This window comes from Dermochelys coriacea, chromosome 10, assembly GCF_009764565.3.
Source record: "Dermochelys coriacea isolate rDerCor1 chromosome 10, rDerCor1.pri.v4, whole genome shotgun sequence".
Classification (NCBI taxonomy): Eukaryota; Metazoa; Chordata; order Testudines; family Dermochelyidae; genus Dermochelys; species Dermochelys coriacea.
Genome location: NC_050077.1, coordinates 54,367,928 through 54,388,593, shown reverse-complemented (window position 1 = coordinate 54,388,593; position 20,666 = coordinate 54,367,928). Strand labels below are relative to the sequence as shown.

General features: G+C 41.1%; 1 long non-coding RNA gene across 1 annotated transcript in view; it reads right to left on the bottom strand.

Annotated features, from left to right (window-relative positions):
* Nucleotides 1-745: 745 nt before the first annotated feature.
* LOC122456152 overlaps nucleotides 746-20,666 on the bottom strand; it is a 57,562-nt gene continuing 37,641 nt past the window's right edge. The window contains exon 3 of the long non-coding RNA XR_006274842.1: nucleotides 746-956. This is a non-coding gene — a long non-coding RNA (uncharacterized LOC122456152). The remainder of the gene's footprint in view (nucleotides 957-20,666) is intronic.

The following is a 20,666-nucleotide window of genomic DNA, read 5'->3' as shown; positions in this document are numbered from 1 at the left end:
CTCTGTGCATCGCAAATGCCTTTTAGCTTGAATACCTCCCTTTGCCTTCTGCCCATGGCTAAATGACATACAATTCAAGAGGAAATTGCTGCTGTGATTTGGAACAAACCTGCAGCAGGCAAGAGGCTGCAACACTTGTTAGTGTGCTGAAATAGACTGGTCGAGGTGATTTGGCCAGTGATCTCCAAGTTGCAGAGATCTAGAGTTCTGCTACATTCAGTTCAGGAATAATTGTTTTTTAGATCCAAACAACAAAAAGACCATGATGACATGCAACAAATCAGCAACAAAAATCACAGACCAATTGGTTGTTCCTTGGGTAGTCATTAAGACTATTTAGGCCCAAGAGATAAGATACGCTGCTATATTTACACTCATCATGACCTACTAACAATGCAACTTAGAATAAGACTATGGAATCACAGAAGTTACAGATTGGAAAGACTTACTTGATCATAATACAAACAAATATAAGCCAGTAGATGATTAGTCCCTATATCATATTTCTCTGGTTTTATTCAATTAATTCCCTTCACATCACCTATGCCCTCCCATTTTTTAAGTTTTGTTGTCTTTTGTGTACTATTTTAAATTATTTTTAGGATGACACAAAGATTTGAGCTGGTCAAAACAGGGGAAGAATTTTATTAAATTAAAAAATATTTTTTTCTAAATTTGAAATTAATATTTTGACTAGTTGGATGAAAAGGGGAACTTGGGAAAAGGGGAGGATACTTGATTAATTTGTACCTTTTATTGAATTATTAATTTTTTCACCGACTCTAATAAATACATTTCACAGTTAGCTTCATACACTGAAGATCACATGCTATCTCACTTTGAGACAGATGAAAAACTTAATTCCCATGATCTTCTCCATAAAGGTCATAGTTCAATTCTCTTTTGACTGGTAGAAAGTTGTTTGGACTTCTTAAAATCCACTTTTTCCCTAGTGCCTGTGAAATAGTTGGATCAGTTTCACACCAGACCTAGAACGTGTTTCAGTATCTTCTCTTATCAGCTCTTTAACAACATACTACATTCAGTTCAGACAACAAAGTATTAATTATCAGACAGAAAAAGTTAGGCCCTATCCTAGCAACAGCAAAATTCTCATTGATTTCAGTGGGAGCAGTATTGAACCCAACATTCATAAGTTACAATGTGAATTTTAACTATCCACCAAACTCTGTCTCTGTTACTGCCCCTTGCCACAGTTTTCGAAGAGTACGCACCATAGATTTTTTTTTTGTAGTTTAGAAAATAAGCCATTATGACTAAAAATGTTGCTACAACTTTCACAATCTTCATTTTTTTTTCCTTTGGATAATGTGTACATTGCAATGACTTACATCTATCTTATTTACAGACTTTCAAATCTGTATCTCATATCTCTATCATATCTAGATAGATACGCATACTGCATCATATATCTTATTTTTCTTACTGATGTGCTTTGCTTATATGATGATGGGCGATCACTCGTTACTGAATATGATCATCTTCCATGGGAGTTATGGGTCCTCGGGTGGCTAATAAGGCCAATCCTTGAACCACAAGTTCTATTACAATCAGAGCAGATGTTTTCAGGCTCAGCAGGAGGCTGTTGACCATGACTGGGAGCCAGTCTCTTCTTCGTCCTGCGCCTTTTGTCCTCTTCGGCTTGTCGGCGAGCAAATTCAAAATGCAGGGGACCATCACATAGGACTTCACTCCATTTTAAGCGATCCTGGGCAAGTGTCTCCCAAGTGTCAAAATCAAATATTACACTTTTTTAGGTTGTCCTTCAGCAAGTCCTTATAACACTTCCATTGTCCACCCACATTATGGTACCCTTCTTCCAGCTAAGAGAACAGGACCTGTTTTGGGAGGCGATGGTCTGGCATCCGGACAAAATGACCAGTCCAGCCGAATTGCTGACAGATGACCATTGCCTCGATACTGGCGGTATTTGCCTCTTCCAGAACACTTAGTGCATAGCTACACTGGAAACTTCAAAGCGCTGTTGTGGGAGCATTCCCACAGCAGTGCTTTGGACTGCAAGTGTGGTCACGCGCAAGCGCTGGGGGAGAGCTCTCCCAGTGCTCCTGGTAATCCACCTCCACGAGGGGATTAGTTCCCAGCGCTCAGAACCGGTTTACACTAGCGCTTTAAACTAGCTCTGTCTTGCTGCGCTCAGGGGGGTGATTTTTCACTCCCCTGAGCCAGCAAGTTAGAGCGCTATAAAATGTAAGTGTAGCCAAGCCCTAATATTGGTGCACTTGTCTTCCCATTTGATTTTCAGAATCTTATGGAGACAACATTGATGGTGCCTCTCATGGACTTTCAAGTGGCGTCTATAGGTTGTCCAAGTTTCAGACTCATACAACAGTGTTGGGAGAATAATGTCTTGCTAAACAAGAAAAGTCCTTTAATTGTATGTCCTGGAACTTCAGAGAGTTCTCACCATTATTGTGCCTTTACCCTTCCAACAGAAAAGCCTGGGAATTGCTACTTGAAATGAAGGTAAAATAGCTGTATTTTGAAAGTAATATTTAGCCATAGCAGGGGCAGGACCCCTCTTGTGAAGATTTCTTTGACTCGAGTTGTTTGGAGGGAATATTACCTGACTAGGAAAAAGCATAAAACTTATTGACTGGATTTACCCTCTCTCAATGAATTGGTGTAATAAATGCAATAATGACATGAACTTAGGCTAGACTTGTATTTAAACAGGTCTGATCACAATGAATACATATATATCACGGTGAAGCAGCTTTATATACTCATATCCATGTAAAAACAGTCTGCTAATGTGGGACTATGCTAGCTTTCCTGGCATACATGGATAGGCAAGACACTTAATCACCTCTTCTACTGCAAGCCATCCTTCCACAAGTACTCCTTTTCTTTTTGCGAATACAGACTAACACGGCTGCTACTCTGAAACATGATAGTAATATCGCACTAGTGCTATATGCTTCCTAGACAATGATGGTATATGATAAAACAGTACTAGACTTTTGAAACATTTGTAATTTTCATTTTCAAACGATAGCTGGTTTCTAGTTTCACAGAACCCATAATACAACTTATGTTGAGAAATAGCTAGCTGATTCCTGTCCTTTCAGGGACAAGCATGGTCTAAAGCCCAGGACTGAGATAGCATAAACTCTGTACGTTCCCTTCTGTGATCCCAAGATGATCTCAAGCTTCACCCTCCCAGACCTTATCATCTACACCAGACGTGACTTAAATAATTCCCCACTTCTGTAAAGAGAAATAGAGCTGTCACCAAGACAATACCAGCAAGCCTCTGTCAGTGGTTTCACAACTGTCCTGTAGCTTTAAATGGTCCTCCACTTCCCACATGACCAAGACAGATGCATTCCTCTCTGTTTCAACCTAATTTTACACTTCTGTAAGTTTCCAGCCCTTCATAATAACTATCGCTGTGTCTTTTGTCCTCTTCCATCTCTTATAACTACTTGTTTTCTCTCTTCTTAGATGTGAGTTATAAGTGCTTTGGGGCATGGATTATCTTTTAGTTATATGTCTGTACAATGTCTAGCATAATAATAACAACAATTATAACAACAGCAGGAATAGAAGAGTGCTACATTACAAGTCACACACCCCAACACCAGAACAAACACATACCCACAATTGTATAATTATCCAGTGTATCTGATACAGAAAAAGGAATCTGTTACTAGTCATATCACAGCTCACAAATAAGCTTTGCAACATGAACAGCACATCAAGGATTATAGATTTACAATACTGCTTGACGTTCATTGCTCCAGCACAAGGAAACATGGATCAGTGGAAAGCTTCTTAGTAGGTAGGCGGCAGAGAGGCCCAGTCTCAGACAGCTCCACCTACTTATGGGGATTATATGGCAACCAGCCAGAAAAGGTACATTTTCATGGTCAATGGGGAGACGTGAATAGACTGCTTTTGAAAATTGTGAGTTAGCTTTCCCTCAATCATCCCCTACCATAGACACCTAACAACACTAGTAATATTAGCCTGGCCACATATCCTAGTGGGGAGTGCTGTAGACAAAGCAGTCTAACTGTTCTCACATTTTGAATTGCATATTTCAGCAAGTAATGGATGAACTCAGATGTCCTAGTTTCAAACTTGCTTATCATTGGTTGAAAATGTGAACTTAAAGGTTACTGGGTATGTGTTCTGTTTAAGGAGGGATATAAGGACAAAGGAGGCAGAGAAAAAAAATCAGCCTACAAAACTGGGGTGAAATGAAGCAGAAAGATATAAACAAATATACAGAGAATTTTGTGGATGGGTAGAAATGGCATAGAATAGTCCTATGCTCCCATTCTGAGAAATAACCAGCAAAGGATAAAGGAAATTGAGTTGCAATATATGGGGTTTCCTGTATTTCTTCCATTGAAGTGAGGAGAGGAAAGGTAGCAGCTAGGGAATAGAAGAAGCTGGGGTTTCTGATCTCTTCATCAGAGTTCAATGGGAGGGCCAGGTCCTGTAAGTTTTGTATATAAATATTATACACTTTTAAATATGCAACTACTGCCTTATCCAAAGCACACTGGCGTCCACAAGAGTCTGCCCATTGACCTCAGTGCGCTTGGATTAGGCCCATACATTAGAGATGGGCCAAAATGGAAGGCCAAACCCACACCCCCACAAACTCTGGGAGAATTCAATCCTGGAACCAGATCCAGTCTGGGTAGGTCAAGGCCAGTAGTAATGAACAGATGCATTTACCATGTGAGTGGAGATTTTGGATCCTATGGCTCTCCCCCTTTTCCCTCATACGTTTCCTTTTTTTAATATTTGTATACTTGACACATTCACAGATTTGTAGGTTATAATGCCAGAGGGGACAATTCTGATCATCTGCCCTCCTGCATGACACAGGCCATAGAGCCGCACCTATAAGCCATCCCCAAGGTGCAAAGTTAGCAAAGGCGGGGGGGGGGGAGAGGGAGGAGGAAAACTCATCCAGCCATCACACCTCCATCCATTTTGAACCATTACAGCCCTATTCAGCACAAAAAGCCCTGCCCAGACTCTGTTCTGTGCAAACCTGCTGCACATGCCGTTTTATTTATTTACTTTGCCGAACTGGGACCCTGATGCTGTCTCCAAGCTGCCCCTCTGCACAGCCTTTCAGTCTCTGAAATCTTTCGGGAGAAGGAAACAGCAGTGTTAACACTCATAAAATGAATGAGTGAATAAGCGAGTAGGCCTGAAAATTGCAAAGCTACATAAAAGAATCACAGGATCTGGTAATTTATTGTTTGTCATTTTCCAGAGGCCCAGGCTTGTGATATAAATATAATTCATTTTGAAGTGAAAGCTTAGTAAAATTAAACTCCTGCTGTAGGCTATCCACTTTCAAGGGTGTTCTAAGGATAGGTGGATGGGTATAAGCCGTACATTCCAACCATAGTGCTAGATGAACCACAAACTGTAGTCTAGCTAAATACTATAAATGTCATAATAAAAAGGAATGCTGTCTAGTTAAATTCAGTTAAATGCATATATATTTTCCCCCACTCGTTGTAGTTTTATATCAAAGGCTTCTTTTAATTTTCATTCCTGCACTGTTCATGCCTGAAGTCTCAGGCTGGGATCAAAGTTTACTGGCAGTTTTAAAACATGATTTTCTATTTATAGAAATAAAAAGACATTTTACCAGTTTCAGTTTTGATTTTTTGCACTTGTGAAACCCAAACTACTGTGTTATAAATAGCTCTGATTAATCCAAAACGTGGGCCATCTTTCTTGGTGTGCAATTTTTTGTTTGGTTTGGTTAATTTGGTGGAGGGAATCACTCGGAGGTTTTAGCCTTTACTAAACCGCAGTTTTACAAAGGGTCCTGTCCAATCCTGTCCTTCTCAATGAGGCAAAACTTCCTTTTCATGTCAACTGGAGTTTAGCTTGTGTCAAGGATGGAAGACTAAGACCACAGGGAGTAACTATTTGCCACAAGGGCTGCCAGGCGTAATTTTTTGTGTGAGTAATGCACAGACAATAGGAACACAGGAATTGCCAGACTGAATCAGATCCTTTGGTCCATTTTATCCAGTATCTTGTCTCTGACAGTGGACAGTCCAGACACTTCAGAAGAAAGTGCAAGAAATCAGGCAACAGGCAGAAGTGGGAAAATCTGGACCTGCCATGAAGGTCTCATCCTAACCCTTAATAGGCTATGTCTACACATGGAGCTAGGGGTGTGATTCCCAGCTCATGTAGATTTTACTCATGCTACCTTTCATCAGAGCTAGCACCCTAAAAAAGTGTAACCATAGTAGGATGAGGAGCAGTGGCCACCCCAAGTACAAACTCACCTGAACCCACAGCTACTGTGGCTGCACTGCTATTTTTAATGTGCTACATCAAATAAGAGCTAGCAAAAGTATGCCTATGCGAGCTGAAAGTCACACCCCTAGTCCACAGTGTCAATATAGTCAGACATTGATTTAAGTCCTGAAGCAGGGATGAGATTTTTTGTTTGGTTGGTTTTACCATCAACAGTATATGCAGATTTATTCCAGTTAAAGTGAGCCAAGTTACATACAAGTATAAAAATGTTCAGGGTCTATAGGCCCAAACCTACAAACTCATACAAATGGGCAGAACCCCATGCGCAGGCAAAGCTGGCTGAAATGCAGGAACAGGGATCCTAAACTTGTCCTTATTACAGAAAAGTATCTCACTAACAAGCCTTTTGAAAATCAGTGTGGAAATTCACCCACAAGAGTAGAATGGCTCCACAAAAGTTATTACAGTCTGTCATATGGCACTACATGTTTTAAAAAAAAAAAAAAAAAAACCACACACAACAACAACAAAAAAACCTATGAACCCAAATTTACCCAAGTCATAAGATTAACCACCCTTGAAACATTTCCTGTACTCATAAAATAATGCACATTTTACCCTCATTCAGGAAAAAGGATTCTCTTTTTTTAAAAAAGCCCATAAATTGTTTTTAAGTGAGCAAATCCCAGGACAATTCAATGATAACAAGACTTCAGGCTCAACTTTAAGCCATTGTGCCTTTTCTTTTCACAAAGCCACGAGTTAAGGTATGGAAGAGCTGTCACCCTTTACATTACATTTCCTTTGGCTGGTTTCAAAGTTAAAAGAAAAATCAATTAAATGATATTTAAAAACTTAGTGATATAATTATTTCAGCCTGGTCTGCACAAAGCAAAATGTATTAATAAACTTAATAGCGGTAACTGCCTGGAATTTTTTTTTAAATCCCCTTTAAAAATAACCAGTTTTACTCTAAAAACTGTCAAGGATATAAGAGGGAAACGGACTATTAAAAATTCCCAGGCTATGGGTTTGTGTCCAGCTATAGCACAGAGCAAAAAAACATAATATATAAAGCTATACAAACTCACAAAGTGTAAGTTCTAAATGCCAAGAGCCGGCATTCAAAGGGTATTAGTGAGAAAAAAGGACCCGAGTAGCACTGTTCTCCTAAAAGAAGTGGGGAAGTTAAGTCTGTTTTTCATGGTTAAAGAGAAAGAAGTTAGGCCTTTCCCCTGGGAGCAGCTGTGATCTGATCACCACCAACAGTTATAATACCAACATCCACAGAATCCCCATTAACAAGCCAATGCATCAGTGCTTCCCACATCTTGTCTGTTAGCTTACTGAGACAGGGGATGCACGCTAAGTGCGTGAGTGCCACAAATCACAAGCTAAAATAGTCTTGCCTCTTCAAAGGGGAAGGAAGAAGATGATGGGGGTGGAGGGGGTAAGAGGGAGGAGAGATGCTTAAAGTGATTTACGACCCCCCTTTGAGAACAAGCCAGACATGGGCAAAGCTTTTTGCACCTGGGCCATTATGAGGCAACAAGGATGATCTCTCAAGGAGCAAAAGACATTCAAATGTACAAGTGGAAGATTGAATCATCCTAATCTTCCCTGGGATCAGTCAAGTTTTAATCAGAGAGAAAGAGAGAGAAAAAAATTATATATATGTACGTGTGTGTGTGTGTGTGTGTGTGTGTGTGTGTGTGTGTGTGTGTATGAGATCTCTATTTCAAAAGAGTGAAAGGGAATGAAGATTAGAAAAAAGGTCTTGTGTATTCAAAGTGCTAATTCAGAGCTTCTCTCTCTAATACACTCATGAAACATTTTAATTGTCCGACTTGCATTCAAAAGCTTTATTTGCAACTCTTAATTGCAGGCAGCTTTGAACAAATAATTGAAATGCATGACTTGTGGGGGCTGCTTAAACAATTATAATGTGCTTTGCCAATAGATGCTGGGTCCCACTATCCTACCCCCATCTTTTTCATAATGAAAAGGAGCTAGCATGATATTTGGAGCCAAGTTAAAACCTTGCTAATTTGCAGTGCTGAGATCTGGGACTGTGACAGTGGCCATACCTATATTACTGCTTGCATCAGCAAAATATGGCTCTAATAGTTCAAATGAATGTTAAGAAGACCTTTTCATTTTCTGCTGAGAGCATCCCTCTGGGAGGTTCTTTTCTAAATACAAATCCTTCATATGTCTGTTAGTTTTGCATCTGCATAAGATTTATGGAGCTGTTTTCCTGTTAATTCTCTTTGTATGGTTTTAGCAGAGTCTCCCGTTAATATATACACTCTTCCCCAGCACACTTGGAATAAGAATTTCCATGAAACTATATAATTTTCAAAAACAGTAAAGTAATCTGTGTCTGTGTTGACATAAAACTCTAGTGAGCAACGTACTCTATTTTTAAATTGGTAGTAATCTGCAAAGATGTGAGGTCTTTTGTAAGGAGGGAAAGGGGGGGGAGGGACTAGGACCAAACTGGCAAACTCATGTAAGTGTGCACATGCATATGCACAATGTTCACAGTATACCAGTAAGAAAAGCAGACTTAATTCAGGTTCCCTTTATGAGGCACAACTAGAGTAATCGCTATATTTCACACAGCTATGTTTGACAGTATCTTTTCCATTTATTGCTGGATGGGAGATAGGAGTTACATTTTGACGCTGACTACACTGAGCCCTAAAATATAAACCATGTTTAAGAACAGAGGCTAAACTCATTTTAAATATTGCCCTACATAAACTGCTTTTTGATAATCAGTGTAGACTGGGCTAAATCATTTACAAAAAAGTTTGTGCTTAGATTCCTACTTCTGCTGCAACACTAGGCAATATCACAGTTAGCAGTACAGACCACTTCATTCACGTTAGCAAAAAGACTTGGAAACCTTTAATTTTGGGAAAATATTAATCTTTAAGAGCATCAAATCTAATGTTATACAGGTTAGAACTGGCCTTTCTATCTGAAAGCCTGCAACAGTGAAAGTTGTAATAAATGCTAGAGTTTTAAAAGCTATGCAGATATGTAGAATCCAGCCCTCTGCCATTCCCAAGCTACTGCAAGGTAAAGACGAAACTTCTAGACCATCTTACTAAGAACTTTGGCAAGATGTTCCTTATGAGCCCAATTCTGAATTCCTTTCTCTAGGTTTTATTCTGCAAGATGCAGACTGTCCTCATTTCCCATAGGCATTGACAGGGATCCACCACCTTGCAGGAATGAACCCTTAAACTATTTACACATGCAAATCTCATTGACTTCAATAAAAGTTTTGCCTTAGTAAGGGCATTAGGACTGGGATCACTGTATGGCCAATATGAGATGCTGAGAATGTTACACCTCTAGCTTAGTTTATTTTCATGCCAAACTCACATGGTTGAGCTAGCCAGGAACTTATCTCTAGTAAGATCACCCAGAAGTTCTGTATTTAGACTGAATATCTGGGTGTAGGGAACTTGTACTATCTATGGAAAACACATGTGTAACTTTACTCACATGAATGGTCTCCTAGATTGCAATGGGACTACCCACCCGAGGACAGTTAGGCACAAGTATTTCAGGATTGGGGCCTAAGTTTGTAACTCATCATGTACATTTATGAAGCTGCATAAAGATTTTATAATAAATGCAATCACAGTCAGGAGATTAATAACTCATGCTGAAAATATTGCCCATATTCACTATACGTTTCAGTGACTACTCAAATTAGTGACCCCTGTTACCTAAGGACAAGGGCAGCCAAGCAACCAAGATACTTGAAAGACTGTCGAGATGATCAAACTATTAAAGCAGATTGGTGTCTGATAATGAAAACAGAAAATTACACACCTGTAACCCTTTCTCATAACAAAGAGGGTAACAGAACAAAACTACACCACAGTTACTCACTTCTGAGGTTCTTTCAATGTGTCATGCAGTATATGCCTGTCAGGGTTGCATTTCATTTGTGGCTTAATCAGCCAACATGGAGCACTCTCAGAACAAAGTGGCTATCATCTCCCTCCCCAATAAGCATTGTAATTGCATCATTTCCATAACAAACTCATCCTTCACCAGCAGGGGACCTGGAAACTTGAGTTCACTCTCAAATTCAGCGTCAGGTCTTTGAGCCAGCTATGTTTAATGCAAAACTTTGTAGCAGGCTAAAAAGGGGCACTTTCATGAGATTTTGGGATTATCCACTGGACAAAGGACTATAAATATTAATTTGAGAATTTTTACAATATAACTCACATTAGTCAGTGAAATTTACCATTCAGAACTGAAAACTCTAAACTTAATAAATAAGATGCAACACATTCTTTAGCACAGAAACTGTGAGTCAAATTCTCTGCTGGCATAACTCTAATGAGGAAAACTGAGTTAATGACAGAAGACATCTTATCTGTCTTTCTAGTTACAAACAGATCACTTTCTTTCTATACCATCTATATTTTAATACATCACACTAGGGTTATCCTCATGGGCAAAATAAATGGGATGTTCTGGCATCTAAACCCCATGACACTAACACATGAGGATATCTGTGTTACAAAAATGTAGCAGTGAACAGGAGAACTAGATTATATCATATAGGTGTGAAGGAGAACTACTGTGTTGGAATATTCTATACTGAGGCAAGCAATAACCTCATAGTCAATATTCTCACACAGCTTTCAGAGTTCAGTTCATGGCCCTCTTGGTGGCTTCCTTCAACCTAATACACAAATCTGCTCTAGCTGTAGGTTCAAAAGGCTAGAATTACACAATAGCACAAGCAGTTGCACGTTTTCACTTAAACACATTTTTTTTTAATTTTAGGCTGGCTAAATATATTAAGCTGAAAGCATTAAAGGATTACCATATGAATTACTTGGTATATACCTAAATTTTCAGAATTGTTTGCACCCAATTTCATGTGAAATTACACAACTGCACAGTTAATTTACCGCATGCAGTTATGTCCGTGCATTCAATTCTGAACATTTGGGCCTCCCATTCCATCTTCACCTTCCCCAGCAGGAACTGCATCAAGCCAGTAATAAGTTTCAAGATTCTAAAATGTGTGCGCAAAAGAGAGAGAGAAAGAGAGACTGAGACAGAGAGAGATCAATACACAGACTTTGGGTACCTCAGGAGCTAGGAGAAACAGAAAGAGTAGAACACAAATGGACAGAATCACATGATTGTCCACTACTCAGCTATCAGACTTCTTGCAAAGAACGTGACAGTTCAGATGTTAGGAGAGCAGCATGAGTGAGTTTAAAAAGAGATAGGGAGGTGAAAATGAAGTGGTTTGAGTGAGCATGCAGCCACCAATATACATTCTATAATAGAGATTTATTGCAATTCAGTATTAGAAACATTAGTGCATCTAACATGGTCTACAATTATTCCAAGGTGTACCTCTGACACATGCAGCTGACAAAAATTACATTGTTCTACATACAAAGATATTTATTAACAGAGGAGGACAGAAATGCAGGTAGGCAAAATTCCTCCAGTGTAACCAACTGCAACAGAGAGATGGCAGAAAACAAGTGACAGTGAGTTAATTGGTCTAATTGCCAACTTTTCACTCCATATCCTTGCTACAGCAACTTTAGCTTCATGTCAATTAAAGTGACTGTTTTAAACACCACAAAAATTAGGTTTAGAATTGAAATACCAACATATACATAAGTACTCAGGTGCCTACAGCAACAGTTATTGCTGAGGTGTTTGAATGGCTTGAGATTTTCTGTTTGATTTTCACATAGGAGTGTGATTTTGGAAGTAACTGGTGCAATCAATGTGCAAATTTGGACACGTTTTGTGTGACAAGCATTATATTTGCAGATCAGCAATAGCACATCTCAGCCACTTTATCAGGGTGTGGGAGAGGAGAAGGGAGAAGGCTTGAGATCATGCTCACAAACAAAGCGATTCTCAGATGCTTTTGTTCCCTGCTTTGTCAAACTCCTGCATTATTTTTAAGTAACAAACTTAGTAGCAATTCCCTGGTGTGAAAGGTTTGGGTGTATAAAGCAGGAGTCAGAATACAAAAAGGGGATAATAAATTATTTAGTGGCTTCCATACTTCAATGGGAAATACATTTCTAACTATCCGACATGACGCCTTACTGTGTGCTAAGGTCTGATTTTCAAGGATCCTGAGCAATTCCAGTTCACACAGAAGTTATTGGGAGAGGCAGGATCTCAACATCTTTGAAAATCAGATCATTCATGAACAGGAAACTGAAATATAGAATACTAAATGCTCTAAACCAGTGGTTGTCAAACTGTGGGTCACAACCCAGTACTGGGCCGAGGAATGCAAGGCACTGGGTCACAGCGGCTCTGGTCAGCACCGCCGACCAGGCTGTTAAAAGTCCCATTGGTGGTGCTGCCCGGTAAGGCAGGCTGGTCCCTACCTGTTCTGAAACCCCGCTGCATCCTGGAAGCAGCCAGCAGCAGGTCTGGCTCCTCGGCTGGAGGACCATGGGGCTCTGCCCGCTGCCCCGAGCACCGGCTCCGCACTCCCATTGGCCGGGAGCTTGGGGGGGTGCCTATAGGCGAGAGCCGTGAGTCAAGTGGAGCCGCTTGCCCCCCTCTGCCTAGGAGTCGGATCTGCTGCTGGCCGCTTCCAGGGCACAGCATGGCCCACGGTGCCAGGAGACGCAGGAAGCCTGCCTTAGCAACCCTGCTGCGCTACTGACCAAGAGCTGCTGTACCCCAACCCCCACCCCAATCCCTTGCCACAGCCCTGAGCTCCCCCCAAACCTGGAGCCCACTTCTGCACCCCAAACCCCTCATCTCCAGCCCCACTCCTGAGCCTGCCATCCCAGGCCAGAGTCCTGACCCCCTCCCACACCCCAACCCCCTGCCCCAGCCATGAGCCCCCCCCCACAACCCGAAGCCCACTCCTGCATCCCAAACTGCTCATCCCGGGCCCCACCCCCGAGCCTGCACCCCCATCCCAGAGCCCTGACACCCTCCTGCACTCCAACCCCCTGCCCCAGCCCTGAGCCCCCTCCTGCACCCAAACCCCCATCCCTTGCCCCACCCCGCAGCCCTCACTCCAACCCTATTCCCCAACCCTGAGCCCCTCCCACACCCCAAAATCCTCATCCCCAGCTCCACTGGGTTGCAGGCATCAACAATTTTCTTCAACTGGGTCACCAGAAAAAAAGTTTGAAAACCACTGCTCTAAACCCTCTAGAATCTGAATCATTTTGGAATGGAGTAAGCAAAGCACTGAAAAGTATACCAAGACAGACCAAATAGTTCCTTCCCACATGCGATGTGTATGGGCCAGATTGTTCCTATCCACAGAAATCCATTGGAGTATAAGCAATCTAGGAAATTCTGCAGGTTTGGTCTTGTGGAGTTTCCACTCTTCTCCTTGTGGGACTCTTCTCCCTTAGAGTAATAATAATAATAGTAATAGTAATAATAATAATAATAACAACAATAATAATGTAACATTAAAATATTAGAATCAGCTAAACTTAGAAGACAGTTAGATGGCAAAATGAATAATATATGCAAGTACAATCTAGAGTTCTGTTTTATGCATACAAGGGGAATAATTAACTGACCTGGAAACATGTAAATGAGAGCTTAAAAGCATTTTCAAAAACAGCACATTCAATTTCAGTTACACACACAAGTTGCTACATTATAATAATTAGATTTTTTTAAACAAGAGATTTATTTATTTTGAATAGGAGTATTAATTATTATACTAATTACTGATTATTTTACTTTGTACCCAGGAAGAAGAATGAATATTCATTAATTCGTAAAGCTAGCAAACCTCAACAGACCAGACAGATTCCAGTATAGCTACTGAGATAAGTATGGAAAACATTTGCTATGAAACCAGACTCATTCCACAAATCACGGCTTTGACTGTTTCACGTGATTAAATGAACTACAAGATACAGACAACAAATTGACCATAACAGTTTTTAAATGTGAATTCTTTTTATGTAATCCCTTCAGGAAGCACTTTCTATTAGTGTTATTTTGGGGAATACAGTAACTATCTAAGGGCTTGTCTACACTGGCAAGTTTCTGTGCAGTAAAGCAGCTTTGTGAGCTGAAACTGCAGACGTGTACACACTGCCAAGCCACTTTGTGAACAGAAACTGCTCAGTTGCAGCGCTGCAAAAAACCCACCTCTGCTCATTGTTTTGAAGTTGGCTGCCCTGGAGGCAGGTGCCTCACCACTTTCAAAGCACCCTTTCTGACAGCGGTTGGGTGCTGTGCTGATCTGCTCCAGGACACAAAGCAAACCATTAACGTTGAATGCTCGTGCTGTTGAACACAGAGGCAGGTAGGAGGTGTGTGTGTGTGTGTGTGTGTGCGTGCGTGCCCCTGCGCTGTGCAGAGAGCCCAGGGAGGGAGCCGGGGCTGATGTCAGGGTTTCCTCCTCCCCCAGGACTGGTTGCTTCCTGCTGCTGTCTGAACTTACAAGACAGTGCGCTGAGACACTCTCTCTCCCCCCCTCCATACACACACACACACACACCCTGTCACACACTCTCCCCACTTCCAGGGCCAGATTAAGGCAGGGGCTTTAGGGGCTGTAGCCCAGGGCCCCAGCTCAGGGGGGGGCCCACAAAAATTAATCACAGGCAGTGATCTCCAACTCTGGGCTGCTAAAAGTCCCACAGCACAGCAGGGGATGCCATGGCCCAAGGCTGCTCCTGTAAGCGGCCAGCTGCTAGCACTTCTCTGCAGCCCCTGGTTGCCGGGGGGAGGCGGCTCCGTGTGCTGCCCCTGCCCCCAGCACCATCCCCACAGCTCCCATTGGCTGGGAACTGGGCAATGGGAGCTACGGGGGTGGCACTTGCAGGCGCGGGCAGCACATGGAGACACACTGTGCCACTCCTCCCAGGGGCCGCAGAGACGTTCTAGCAGCCAGCCGCTTCTGGGAGCGACATGGGGCCACGGCATGCAGGCAGCCTGTCTGAGCCCTGCTGTGCCGCCAGTCAGGAGTCTCCTGTGTAAGCGCCTCCCAGCCACAGCCTGCACCTCGCACACCCTGCTCCACCCCAGCCCTCTGCCCCAGATCAGAATCCCCCTCTTTCACCCGAACTCTCTCCCAGACCCTGCAACCCCTCCTGTACCCCAATCCCCTGCCCTAGCCCCCTCCTGCACCAAAATCCCTTCCAGGAAAAAGACATGTATACAGGGGCCCCACAAAATCTTACAGCCCCAGGCCCACACGAGAGTTAATCTGGCCCTACCCACTTCAGTTGAAAAGCAGCTGGCAATGTAGTAGGATGCCCATGGAACAATGGGATTGGGAAACCTGCATCATGTGATGCTGTGCCTGCTCCATGAAGCACTGCAAACCCTTCCCAAAGCATCCTGCGGCCAGCTGCACAATGGGATAGTTACCACAATGCATTGCTCTCTTTGCCGTTGCAAGAGCTGCTAATGTGGATGCTCTCCAGTGTCACAAGGAGCACAGTGTGGACGAGCAACAGCGGTTTAATTCCAGCGGTTTAATAAAAGTGGCACAGAAATTTATGGCTCAGAAATTTGCCAGTGTAGACATACCCTAACTATAGTACCAAAAGGTAAAATTTCAATATCAGAGCTGGCCTTATGGGTGGGCGATGTAGGCAACTGCCCAGGGTGCTGTGGTCAGGGTAGGTGCCATGGTAAAGTAGTAAGGAGTGCGGTGGGCCTAGGATACAAGGGCAATGCGGGGGAGAGGAAGGAAGAGGCAGCAGGGGCCAAGGAAGATAGGGAAGCAGCAGGGGTTAGGGGCAATGGGGGGTGTGGCGACAAAATACAAGTTTGCCCAAGGTGTCATTTTCCCTAAGGCTGGCCCTGTCCAGTGTATCCTGGAGATATGTAACAATCAAAACATCTTTCATCCATCCATCCATCCATCCATCCGCCCGCCCATCCGCTTTGGACTGCATACTCTAGCATTTATGCAGGCAAACTCTCCATTGACTTCCCTATATCATAGCAACAACAGGGAAAACGTTTTTCTTTCACAAACATAATGGCACATTGCACTCAAAACAATCCATTTTTCAGGAATATTTCCACTTAACTTTCTATCTCAAAGACCTTGAACTCATCCAGATTCTATGCTTTATTTTGGTTACTCACTTGGTAAATCTGGTGAGAGAATTGAGGCCAAGATTTTCAGAAGTGACAAGTAATTTTTGGGTGCCCATGTTTTGGGACCCAACCTGACACAAGACAGAAGAGATTGATTTTTTTCAGAGGATAGGTACGCAACAATTTCTGAACACTGGGTTCATTTAAGGCACTTCAAACTGTGCAGCCAAAATCGCTAGTCCCTTTTGAAGTTCTTGGCTTTAATGTCCAGAAAAGTAACAGGCTACCAGCTTTGGCTAGAGTCTTAGCAAGGTAAATGCTTATCCAAGCTCTGTCCTCCTGCGCCTCATTTCTGCAATGCAACTGACCCCTACAGCCTCTGCGATGGACATCACCTGAACAAAAACTAACCCTCCTTGAGATATGCCACATTTTGTGCTGATTTTGTGAAGGGGACAAACCAAGTCTTAATACTGTGGAAGAAAAAAAGGTGTTTTCATATTGGAAATTACCAGAGCTGGTGGTACTGCTGCAACATGGTCTCATGCTGCTCTGCAGGAGATGCAGATTTCATAAGTGTGACATATAAACAGACAGTTTAACAAAATGTGGAATTAATTCTTCCATTAATGCTTGGACGCTTGATGGGGTGATCCCCAATGCTAACATGCTAAATTCCCATCTAACAGAATCATACCGTAGACGGTAGCGTTCATAGTTGTTGTGACCTTATTTACTGAGAACTCCTTAAATCAAGGTAATTAAATTTGATAGCAAGGTACATAGCACTTGTGTCCCATCTGTGATAGGAGTATCCTCGAAGTATTGACTAAGAAAGATCCCAAAGTCCTTGCTCTGTGTTAGTATAGCACTTAGTACAATGAGATCTTGGTTCATGACCGGAGCTCCTACACGCTATAATAATACAAATAAATAAAATCCATCTGGGTCAGTACAGGTAGATTCTCTCGGACACCTTGGCCCTTTTTGGGAGAAGTAAATTACTGAATTAATTGCATCCTATTTTGTTTACTTAATATTTCTTTATATTTTATTTATTGGGCAGAGTGTCTTTATTATAATGTGTTTTAATTTTAAGGTTCTCAGAGCCTCCCAGGCATGAGAAACTAGAAATTAAGTTTCACTACTATTGAAATATTATTAGGTACATTTGAGTGCAAGGTGCTGTGTGGTATATGTAGCTATGCAAAGTACAATTTTGTCCTCTGTGTGTTACATCTTTGAATTGGAGTCTACCCATAGGTGGATGGGTATACTCCAGGCTCATCTCTAGATGCCAATTTGCCCACAATCTCAGGATGGCCTAAAACAGGTAAGCAACAGAGTAAAAATCTCTGACTAAACAAATGATTTCATTTGATGATTGTGTGGCATTTCACTCCGATTTTCTGTTTGATTAGGTACAGCAGTAACTCCGGGTCTATTGAACTAGGTTACCAATTTCCCAAACTAACAGCTAGAATTTGTTGTAAGTAGTTTGTAGCCACTGTCTCTATAGTCAAAGTTATTAATGTCAGCCCTTCTTTAATTAAAAGTACATAGCTCTATGCCTCAGTTTGTATATTTTTTATTACCCCAAGTAACCACCAACTCTTCCACTTTTCATTGTCAATCAGCTTTATTTTACAGTCATGTATGGATTCTAACTAAATTTGGGTAAAAAGAGTCCAAGTCTTTAATTCCTATATTTTGTTAATTAATATGTTATTAGGCCATAAAGAATGCCTCAGCATGAAATTTGTCTCAATACATTTGTAACATAGGCCAGATTTTATCAAGAAAAGTCATGACCAGAGTTATTACCCTACTCTAAATAATAATTTAGACTCTGAAACCAGTTCTCTTATTTGGATGCATTCAGAAGATGTTGACAGCTCTCATTTGGGACTCAAACTGACAGACATATTAAAAAAGACCATGTTATGCACCTAAATACGGATCTACATATCCAAATTCAGGTTGGAAATTGATCTGTGGAGTATTTAGCTGTGTAACTAAAGCACCTTTTTTTTTAATGCACTGCACCTTTAAATCCAGTTTTACAGAGACATGCAGCCACTGTTTTTATTTTAGTTCACTGTCAGAAGAGAAACACACACATACACCACAAACACAACACACTCTCATAGAGATTTAATATTTACTCCTCTTCACAGCTTTTAATCTAAAATAGTGTTTCTACAAACTGAACTTACACAGCTGCTGCTCCTTGTGTATGGCTAAAACATAATTACAGTGCCCAGCATTTGAAAACTGACCCCCACATGACCTACTGAAAAATTAAGTTTCATTGCAAGTTGTTTCCGAAATTCTGTAGTGAAAGTGCATTAAGGAAAAACAAAATAATCCAATTCCTCACAGCTCCTCCCAGAAAGAACCTAGGTATTGATGTACAAAAGCTACACACGGGCTCAAAACTTACTTCAGCTCCTTTGCCTCTACTGGGAATTGCACATGTGTGTTCCAAGGTGAGAACTGAGCCAAATTTGATTCAGATCTTTTTGCATTGTATTGTCGTTATTGCTAGAAACACCAGGAGATTGAATCCTAGGTTCCAACCACACATTTTCACATGGAGCTCCAGCCATGTTTGAACCAGTCTTAGTTCAACTCAAAGTCTGAACATGTAGAGATGCAGTATTCTGAACGTTCTAGTGAGTGAAAATTAGTTGGCAACCCAAATACTGGTATCCCGGAAAAATAAAGCAGTACCAAATTCTTTATAACAAGCTATCAAACCTGATTCAGGAAAGCTTTCCCAGTCACTACAGCACTTAAATGCATGCTTAAGTTCTTTTGTGAATCTGGGACAAAGTACAGAAGTATATCAAAGTGTCAGACAATTATTTCTACTTAGTCTTTTAGCAGAGATTCTGAAAACTTTCCTTCTTCTCTTTACACCAGTGATGTGGATTTATGGAGTGTCATGATTGGTAGGAAATTATGACATAAAACGCATCATTAATATTTTAAAACCCGGTGTGATTTATATTATGTTATTTATCCATATAAAGAAGCTAATTAAACCAAACCACTGAAGCGTAAATAGCATAAAAACTTATTGTTCTGTAAGCTACTGAAATCAACTAATAATTAAGATACTTGCCATAAAGCAATACTGGTAGGATTGGGTTAAGCAGGCTCTGTGCGTGTATGTAGGGAACACAGGACAGAATTATTTCCATTACTAATTTGTAAGGATTAATACAAAACATGCACTGAAACCTTTTAAAGAAAAATGTCACTATATTAAATGTTAACTACTTGAGTTGGTGGAGGGAAGGCAATTATTTCAATTCTTACAAGAACGACAGGAAGAGAAAGTCTTGATTCACACACTTTGTAATCGGACTAGGAGGATGTTCAAAATTCATTACAGTACATTAAACTTGAACTGAATAGCTTCATTGCAAAATAAATAAATAGCCAATTCGCTTTGATCAGCAGAAATTCTGATAAAATCAGCAAAACACCAATTAAAATGTGAAAAATGTCATATACTGTAGTTATTCTAATGGAACGGGGACATATAGGAAGGAACTGATTCAATGTTTATTTTCATATCAACTGTGACTTCAAACTGTAAATCATTACAGCTCTTACTTCTGTATCTCCTCCATAACCACAGCATTAATCCTATTGATGAACTTACTGTTTAGTACTAGAATAGCATTCACCACAACCACCAGGGTACTAAAGGACTTTAAGCATGTGTATTATAAATTCCTCTATTCAGGGGGCTACAACTGGGTCATAAATATGTGAGCTAGATTGAAAGTTGATGAGTAAGATTTTAGCCTGAAACTTTTTTGGGGGGAGCGCGAGGGGAAGAGATGAGTAGTGGCAGTTTAGTTATAAAATTCTGTTTGGACTATTGTTAGTTTCCAAAACATTTGTATTCTGTAAGGCTCATATCCTGCAAGCATGCACATGCTTAACTTTATAGACCTTTACATTGGAGCTTAAAGTTAAGAATGTGCATAAATGTTTGCAGAATCAGGGCTTTGTATCTACAATATGGGTTCATTTAAAAAAATACACCATATTTGTTGATAGGGCTAGGATGACACTCTCATCCCCTTGATCTATACTCAAGTTATCAAATGACCTATGTCTAGAGAAGGAATGAAATTCTCCTTCATCTGAAAGTCAGCAAGGTGGCTAGTGTTGCTGTTTTCTATCCATGTTCTTTGTCTGGGGCAGCTGCTGGGTTTTGGTTTAAGTTGAGATAGTTTGGATGGATCAGCTCAACTTTTGAGCGTTTAGACTGAACTTTT